The sequence below is a fragment of the Microcebus murinus genome, chromosome 6, assembly GCF_040939455.1.
Source record: "Microcebus murinus isolate Inina chromosome 6, M.murinus_Inina_mat1.0, whole genome shotgun sequence".
Lineage (NCBI taxonomy): Eukaryota > Metazoa > Chordata > Mammalia > Primates > Cheirogaleidae > Microcebus > Microcebus murinus.
Genome location: NC_134109.1, coordinates 87,910,844 through 87,920,291, shown reverse-complemented (window position 1 = coordinate 87,920,291; position 9,448 = coordinate 87,910,844). Strand labels below are relative to the sequence as shown.

Genomic DNA, 9,448 nt, shown 5'->3' with positions numbered 1-9,448 from the left:
AGCTTAGGCGCGAAGCTGGGAAAATCCAGAATTCTCGTGTCTGCCTCCATGGCTCCCCTTCTCTCTCTGGTCTTTGGCATGACTTAACTCCACGTCTCCTCCTTCTTTTCCGGGGTGGTATTCACTCCCCTGTCCCTTGACTGACTGGCTGCAAGATGAGACACTGGCTTACCAAAAAGGGAAGATGCGAAAGTAGCACCCTCCTCACCCAAGGATGCACAGGAAGCAGCTCCATCATCCACTCGGCCACTGTAGGCCCCGGGCCTTGACGCAAGGTGGCTCAGCATTAGCGTGGGTGTGTGTAGAACCCCAGTGATGCACACCTTGCCATTGTTCATCTGGAATTCCTATTTCTCCAAAGACAGCCTTGAATGGGATCTGTTCCTCTCCATTAGATATGGGGCACTCTAGAAGTCAGCATGACCTTGGAGCCACCTTGGACTGCTTTGCCTCCCCTCTGCCATACTATACCTTCGCCTCCTGCCCCAGCGCAGTCCTCTAGTTTCATAGGATTGATTTCCTTGCAACCAACAATGCAGCACAAGGCCCAGCAACCTATCCAAGAAAGAATGCACCCGGGCTGCTTTCCACAGAGGTGGCGTGCACGAGCAGCGTTTTGGAGCTCCAGGACTTAACTCCTGCCCAGTCCTTGCCTGGTCTCTGATCTACTAGGACCTAGCAGTTACCTTTGCTGATGTCCCAAGGTGATGACGAGCTCACTTCTGCCCTCCACAGAAGGGTCCTGAATGCCATGAGAAGTGCGTTTGTGACTCTCTCCAGCCATTTGGAATGGAAGCCCAAGTGAGAGTAGAGGGTGGCTGTTTTCTGAGGTTGGATGGAGTGTAGCTGAGGAGGGGACATAAAGACTACCAGTGACATTTTTTTTTTCTCTTGGTCTGTTATCTTGTGGAACTGTAGTAGCAAGATCCTCCCTCCTTGCCTACTCATCTTTCAGGATTCAGCTTCCCATGTTTACTCCTGAGGTTTCCCCCAATACCTCCACACTCACACAGAAAGGCATCTTCCCTTCTCCTATTTGGGCCAGGGGGCACTTTTATTAGAGTTCCTGCCACATTGTGTCACCGTTTGTTGACAACTCATTTCCCTTCCATTAGAAAGGTTCTTGTGGCCGGGCGCAGTGGCTCACACCTGTAATCCTAGCACTCTGGGAGGCCGAGGCGGGAGGCGGGTGGATTGCTCGATTTCAGGAGTTCGAAACCAGCCTGAGCAAGAGCAAGACCCCGTCTCTACCATAAATAGAAAGAAATTAATTGGCCAACTAATATATATAGAAAAAATTAGCCATGGTGGCGCATGCCTGTGTTCCCAGCTACTGGGGAGGCTGAGGCAGGAGGATCGCTTGAGCCCAGGAGTTTGAGGTTGCTGTGAGCGAGGCTGACACCAGGGCACTCTAGCCCTGGCAACAAACAGAGTGAGACTCTGTCTCAAAAAAATAAAGAAAAAAAAAAAATAGAAAGGTTCTTGTTAGGGCAGAGACGGGTCTTGGTTACCTTTATCTCGGGATCCCCAATGCCTTGCAGGGGGGGTTGATACAGAATTGAGGCTCAGAAATGGTAAAGAATGTGTGAAGCCTCCTGGAGATACGTGCTGATTAGGAGCCCAAACTTCTTTGATCTTGGACCTGAAATTCTAAGTGTCAAGAGGTAGGGAGTTTCCTCACCTATTGACTTGAGGGACAGGCTAAATGGGTGAAGAATGAAGAGCAGAGCTTCTTTAAAGACATGTGGCTGTGCTGATGACAGCCTGCTAGGGAGAAAATGGGGCTGGAGTGAGTGAGTGTTAAAAGACCCCAGGCTGCTCCAGTGTTTTGAAGGTTCTGAGATGACAAGAACCACCAGAGACCTGAAACTGATGCAGATTAAGTCCCCATTCTTCCACTCCTCCTTTCTGTTAAATGCCCCTGTTGCTGGAAGGACTTCTTATGAAGTCACTCTATAAAAAGGTGGAGGCCCAAAGTCTCTTCTGAGCACTTATTATGTGCAAAGAAGACACTGTTCTTCCCTGATAGCAAGAGATAAGTTATTTTGGGAAGTGTTTCTCTCACGGGTGCCAACAGTCTATTCCAGGATCCAGTTTTGGCCCCGGAGCGTTTGTCATTTGGAAATGAATTGTTAGAATGACTTTTACAACTAGGGATGCCAATTGTCTGGCTTGGGGTTAGCCTGTCTGTTTTAAAGCTGGGTCATCTAGTTCTGGAACACATGGTTCAGAATGCATTTGAAAGGGCAAATTAAATGCAAATCACCTGGTTTTGGTGAGTGGGCCTGCACAACAACAACAAACTGTGTAGGTTCTATTTTTCTGCTTGTGTCTGAGTGTCTGCCCTGAAAGTGATAGTCAGGAGAGTCCTTGAGAGAAATTGCAGATTGCTCTCAGGAAAATGTTTTCAGAAGTGACTTTTAGCACCCAGGAAATTGGGTATCTTTTTTTTTTTTTTAATCATATCAGCTTAATTTTAATGTAGTGGTAGATTTATATTATTTTTAGTTTACTTTTAATTCCTGAAATTTTGTTAGTAGAGTAGGAAAATCTTCTATTTCTAAATCTGGGTCCCTATCCATGGCTCAACCTCTGAAAAAACGTTTCTTGCTTGAGGTCTTCTTATTCTCATTTTGTTCTTTTCATGAGTTAGTTGAGTAATAACTAAAGCTCAACTATGAGTCCTTTCATGGAAGATGGAAAATCTCACATAGGAAGTGGTACCAGCAGTAATGGGTCAGACGTTTATGTTGGCCAATGTGAGGAAATCCATTAATGTACTTTCTTTCACAAAAGGTTAACTCACCAACAGGAAGTTGATGGGGAAATGGTGGAGGCAGGAGTTGAGGTACCTTCTCGTGGTGAATGTCAGCCCAACACACCATGGAAAGTGCCAGAAAATAAATGAAACTACAAGAGGTTTGAAAACTATACTTTTTTTAAAGATATTAAAGACCATGAGGGCATATGTGATTTCAAAGATTTGGAGGACCTGTTTCTGGGAGACCTGTGGGTTTCAATCACTAAAGAGAAGAGGGTGCCCTGGGCCAAGGACATTATTAGTGTACTTCTTGCACCTGCTGTGGTAAACAGGGTGTGAAAAATAATCCTCTGGGGTGCCGGAAGAAAATGCTAAAACTTCTATTATCTTTATTGATCTCATCCTTTTAAAATGTCTTTGTTTTGTGCTATTTCAAAGCGGTATATTGAAAGAATATGCATGGGGCATATTGTCCTAGACATAAGAGGAGAAGACAGGTGGTTGGAATAGGATGCAAAGAACTGGAGATGTGGGTCAGGCGCGGTGGCTCATGCCTGTAATCTTAACACTCTGGGAGGCCAAGGCGGGAGGATCACTGAAGGTCAGGAGTTCAAAACCAGCATGAGCAAGAGCGAGACCCTGTCTCTACTAAAAATAGAAAGAACTTAATTAATTTAGTTAAATTAATTTAACTAAAAATATATAGAAAAAATTAGCCAGGCATAGTGGCGCATGCCTGTAGTCCCAGCTACTTGGGAAGCTGAGGCAAGAGGATTGCTTGAGCCCAGGAGTTTGAGGTTGCTGTGAGGTGGGCTGATGCCACATCACTCTAGTCCGGGCAACAAAGTGAGACTCTGTCTCAAAAAAATAAAAATATAAAAAAAGAACTGGAAATGTACAGTGTCTCTGAACTCAGAGGTCTTCTTCTGTTCTGATAAAGGAAATGCCACAGGCTTTGAGAAGATTCTGGAGAGACAGTAGAGAGTAGAGAGAATGTTGACCTTTGTTAGACACTGACTATGTGACAGGTGCTGGGTTATGTGCTATTTATTTTTGTCCTATCACTGCATGTGCAATTTGCACATGAACTCACACTTGTATCCATTTTTGGTTTATTTAATGACTATCTCATTTAATTTTCACAAACTACTTGAGAAGTAAGTTTTAAATTTCTTAATTTTACAACCAGGAAGTTAAGGCTTAAGCCAGTTTTGTATTTCACACAGTGTTACATGATTTACACTGAAGCAATTTTCATTCTTTAGTGCATAGGTTTACCGTATAGACTTCAGGGCTCCTCCCAAAGAGATGGTGTTTCGGTAGGTTCAAGCTGGCTTCTACGTGCCCTGGAGCAGGTGGATTGTTCAATAATGTGTTTATAGAGTCAGGAAATACTTTGTTCTGGCTTTCCTTCATTACTTATTGCATATATCCGAATTTGTAGTTTTAGGTCAGAGCTACTTCTCTGTCCCTTAGGCTGACACCAAGGGCTTGATTGGACATTTCAATCAGCTCAATCTTCCTTTGTTGGCATTTAAAACAAGCAAGCAAGTAAACGGAACCAAACCTAAAACTATTGTAATGGCTAAATTCCAGGGAATGAGTTAAATCTTAGTTAATCCATTTCATTGTGATTAAATTGAGTTGATACACAGTGACTAAATCTACTGTTATCCCATTCTCAGTGGTAGAGCTTTTATTACAGAACCCCCTCATCTGCATGCCTCACTTCTCCCAGCAGATGAGAAGTGTCTTGAGAGCAGGAATCACATTCAGTTCATCCTTCTATGTCCCTCCAAGTGCCTGGCAGGGTACCTGCATTTGTTGAATGAAAATACATTCGTTAAATCTGTTTCTTCCAACTGTAGATTTTAAACTTAAGGGGTCAGGGCATTCCACTTGCTACAGGTGGTTAATCTGTTTACCTAAAACTGTAATTCACTGGCTTCTGCAGCTGTCTTGGCAGTAGGACATAAAGGACGTTTGTGAAAGGTAAGGTTTTAAAGCAAAATAAAGCCTTTTAAAAACACAGACCTTCTAGTGTTCTGACAATGTGCATGCTGCCTAATGAGGATTAAAGATTAAGCCCTGTTCAGGCACCTTTGCGTAATGGGAATAAAAGTTATTTTTCTTGTACCCTAAGTCAGGAATTTAAACGAACTTTCCTGATTAGCAAGGTCTTGCAGTCTGGCAAATAGTTTTCTTCTACAGGATGGACATCCTTCCCTGCTCCCTGTCTTTCTACTCCTTACAAGGTAAAAGTAGAACTTTTTTTTTTTATTTCATCATATTATGGAGGTACAAATATTGTTAGGGTTACAAATATTGCCCCTGCTCCCCCTCCCCCCGATGTGTCCAATCCCCTGGGTGTGCACCACACACGTTATGGAGGCCTACACCCCCTTCCTCCTCCCCCCTCCCACCTGCCCACCGCCGATAAAAAGTTTTGTTTTGATTTTTTTTTGACATTTTGGTTACATTGTATATCTTTGCCTCCCCCTAAGAAGGGTTAGAGTTATGCCCTTCCCTTCAAAAGTAGAACTTTAAAAAAAAAAATTGATATAAATGTATATAACTTAACATTTACCATTTTAACCATTTTAACTATTTTTAAGTGTACAGTTCAGTAGCTTAAGTACATTCACAATGCTGTGAAACCATCATCACTATCCATCTCCCGAATCCTTTCTTCACCCCAATCTGAAACTCTGTACCCATTAAACAATAACTTCCCATTCCTCCCTGCCCCCAGCCCCTGGTGAGCTCTATTCCTTCTGTCTCTATGAATTTGCTCATTCTTCTTGCTGAGATTTCCCATCATCATTCATTCAACAAACACTTACTGAATGTCTAGTGCAGATACTGGGAATACAACAGTAAACAAAAGTCCCTGTTCTCAAGTAGCTTGTATTTTAGTGGCAGGAAACAGACAACAAGCAGCAAGCTCACTTAAAATATTTTTACCAAATGAGATTATCCTATACATAATTCTTCTGCAACTTGATCTTCTCACTTAGCAATACATCATGGACATCTTTCTACGTGAGTCTGAAGAGGTACACTGCTTTTATTGATAATAGCTAATATTTGTTGCTAATATATGCTAATATATTTGTAGCTAATATATGCTCCAGGCACTGTTTTAGTTGCAACAATCCTATAAGGTAAGTATTATAATTACCACCCTTTTACAGAGAAGAGACTGAGGTCTAGAGAGGTCTAGGAACTCACCCAGAGTCTCCTGGCCACTTGCTGAAAGAGCCAGATCTGAATGCAGATGATCTGATTCTTCACTTCAATCCTACCTGCTTTTGATGGCAGCTTAATACTCCTTTGTATGAATGTACTTTATTTAGGCAGTCCCCTCTACTTTAGCCACTTTTAGTTTTTGTTTTGCAATCACAGACAACACTATAGTGAACAAATGTACAGATATGTTTGCACATGTGTGTGATTATCTGTAAGGTAAATTCCTAAGAAATGGAAACATATACATTTCTATATTTGATAGGTACTACTGTGTTTATTAGCAGTTTTGTTTAAAAAATATTTTACCAGTTTATATTCCCACTCAAAGTTTAGGAGAAGGTGTTGATTTCCTTATATGTTCTACAACAAAGGCAATTTCTAAACATATATTTACCCACATGATAAGTTTAAAAATAATATAGTCTATATTTTTTTCATTTAAAAATGTTTTTTATTTTAAATATTTTAAAGATATGATTGCTTCTTCCTTTAAGCTGTTCATGGTTCTATTTATTATGTAAGAAAGCAAGCCATCCCTCTTGTTTCCTATAGTTTCTTGTTACTGGGGAACTTTGGTAGGAAAAGGCTCTCATTTCTGTCTATCTACTAGGCTCTCTGTGAAAACCCGAGGGCCCAATGTGAGGATGTTCCAGAAGAGCAGAGCTGACAATGCTCAGAAGATCACCTTACTCCGGTTTTGGAGACATGATTAAAACATAGTTGATTTCAGTATTTAACTGGCAAATCTGACGCAACTTCTGGAAAATCTCTACATGGCTTTAGGCATATTGAAAAGAAGCCATATTCTTCCCTTTAAAAATAGACACACATCTAAATATTTTGTTTGCATCTAGTCCTGCCTTAAAAACCAAAGCCCCCCCCTTAAAGCGATTTCAAACTAAAAAATCTAAATCCATTTCCGGTGTGCATTCGTTCTTCGGTAGCTTTAGGGTTAATGTTTGCTTCCTCTGTGTTGAAATTAAGGATGTTGGGAAAGAAGTGTCATCGCTTTGCATATTAAATGTTGCTGGAGTGTGCTTAGCTTCCATCCATAAGAGAGCTCAACTCCCCTTGTGATGATTAAAAAAAAAACCCCACTGCTAATTCTTTCATCTCTGTGAAAACAGGTGGGAACTCCAAAGATGTTTACTTATCTCAGTAGAGGGCTGGCAAAAGTTTGGTGAGTAGACCTGGTCGCTGGTGACCCCTTCCGTTGTTCACTTGCATCCTTCTGAATTGATTTTCACAGAGGAAGCCAGCCTCCAGAAGTCAGGCTCTTGGGAGCTTCCTTTTGTTTCTCCAAGATTAACCAGTTCTGCCCTGGCAGCAGTAGCCAGCAACTAGAGAACAAGAGGCTCTTCAGGGCTTTTGCGTTTTTCCAAGGAGCGTTTTTCTCCCTCAATTCCTCCCTGCTAGGGAAGCTGTTTTCTTGCAACGGGTTCCTCTTTTTCTGATGAGATGCTGATTCTGATCACTATCTAGCAGCTTCCGGTAGTGGTAAGTGGTCAAGAGTGTTTTTCCTTTCTGGGAATTGAGCCTCAGGTTTTTCAAGAATGCCCCCTAGAGACCCAGTTTGTTTTCTGTGTGATTACTAGAGCTTTCAGAATAGCCTTGCTTTTCTCACTGAAGTGGTCATGGAATGGTCACCTGTTTGATCTTCCTGCACTGCTGGGAAGTCTCTGTTTTGGAAGAGACGGTTAGGTCCAGGTTGAGGTGAGTAGGCAGGGAACGTTGAATGGTTAGTGAGATCAAGTGGAGATTTAGCTCTGGGCCGGTTGGGACTTTCCGTTTCTTTTCCCCAGATTCCTGCTTTGTTTTGCTGTTTTCATCTAGGTGGTTAGGGTTGAGCAAATATTCTTTATTATTTTCATCTTGCTAGAAAATAAATCTGGGGGAAGTTAGTTGGGAATGGGAGATACAACATTTTCTTTTATTTTTGGTTTGAAATTCAAATTTTTATTCTGTTAGCATATCTAGTAAATGACCGATGGGAGTAGCATAACTGTCCATTTCTTCTTGGTTTGTGAGTCTTTGTCACTTCCTATGGTAGTAGTTGGTTTTATTCTTTTCAGGCGGTTTGTATTTAATGCACCTGTTCAAGATCCTGTTTGTTCTATGACCAACTCATGCTTTAGATATAGTTTGCACTGAGCTATCTCTGTGAGGCTTGAGGGTTATGTCTTCAGTGCTGAGATTTGTCTGAACAGAAAAATTTATCCTTCTCGCTGTTTTGTTGATAGGCATGACAGTGCCTCAGGGCCCTGGTTAACAATTAGCTATTTTGAAGAAAAAGGAAACTGGTGAGAAATATTAATTGGGGGCAGAAGGCTTATTAGAAAGGAGATGAGAAAATACAGGCTTTCGTATAGGATTACCAACACCTGTGCCTGCGAAACATTCTCTTTTGCTCAGGTGTTGCTCCATGCTGGCCTTTACAACAAAATGTAAACTCAGTGTGATTTCTTTTTTAATTTTGTTTTTAAGATTTATTTAAAAAATTTTAAATTGATACATAATAATTATACCTATTTATGGGGTACAGGTGATATTTTGATACATGCATACAATGTGTTAATGATCAAATCACAGTAATTGGAATATCCATTACCTCAAACACTTATCATTTCTTTCTGCTGGGAATATTCCAAATCTTCTCTTCTAGCTCTATTTGAAATATACAATAAGTTATTGTTGACTATAGTCACCCTGCTGTGCTATTGAACACTGCAACTTATTCCTTCTATCTAACTGTATTTGTACCCATTCACCAACCTTTCTTTATCCCCCCTTCCCAACCTCTGGTAACCACCATTCCACTCTCTATCTTCATGAAATCGATTTTTCTAGGTTCCACATATGAGTGAGAACATGTGATATTTGTCTTTCTATCCCTGGCTTAATTTCACTTAACATAATATCCTCCAGTTCCATCCATTTTGCTGCGAATGGCAGAATTTCATTCTTTTTTATGGTTGAATAATATTCTATTGTGTATATATTCCACACTTTAAAAATTGATTCATTCATTGATAGACACTTAGTTTGCTTCCATATCTTGGCTGTTGTGAATAGTGCCTCAATAAACACGGGAGTGCAGATATCTCTTTGATATGCTGATTTCCTTTCTTTTGGATATATACCCTGCAGTGGGATTGCTGGGTCATATGGTAGATCTATTTTTAATTTTTTGAGGAACCTCAGAATGAGAATGATTTTTTTTAAACCTATATTCGTCTTGTGCCTTTGTATTATCTCGACACATATGAATTTTTCAAAGTGAAATACCAGGTGACTTTTTTTGTGCCTCTGGAGGATTGTTTTGTGCACAGGAGGATCCTACTTTGCTTATATGTGGCAAATTGGAAATTTTCATTTGGTAGAAAAAGACTTAACCATTTAAAAGTAAATTGGAAATTGCAACTCTACTTGAAATAAAAC

At 40.9% G+C, this 9,448-nt stretch overlaps 1 protein-coding gene and 1 long non-coding RNA gene across 9 annotated transcripts in view; one reads left to right on the top strand and one right to left on the bottom strand.

Moving 5' to 3' along the window:
* The first annotated feature begins 2,820 nt into the window (after positions 1–2,820).
* ATP8B4 (ATPase phospholipid transporting 8B4 (putative)) overlaps positions 2,821–9,448 on the top strand; it is a 224,076-nt gene continuing 217,448 nt past the window's right edge. For 5 of the 8 annotated variants that reach the window (XM_076004354.1, XM_076004355.1, XM_076004350.1 and 2 more), the window contains exon 1: positions 7,036–7,190. The gene's annotated coding sequence lies outside the window, so the exon portion shown is untranslated. The other 3 variants (XM_076004353.1, XM_076004352.1, XM_076004351.1) reach the window with 3 other exon arrangements.
* Positions 4,373–6,068, bottom strand: LOC142871510 (uncharacterized). Its single transcript, XR_012919775.1, has 2 exons — positions 5,993–6,068; positions 4,373–4,576 (listed from the first exon to the last, which is right to left on the bottom strand). It is a non-coding gene; the product is annotated as an uncharacterized LOC142871510 (long non-coding RNA).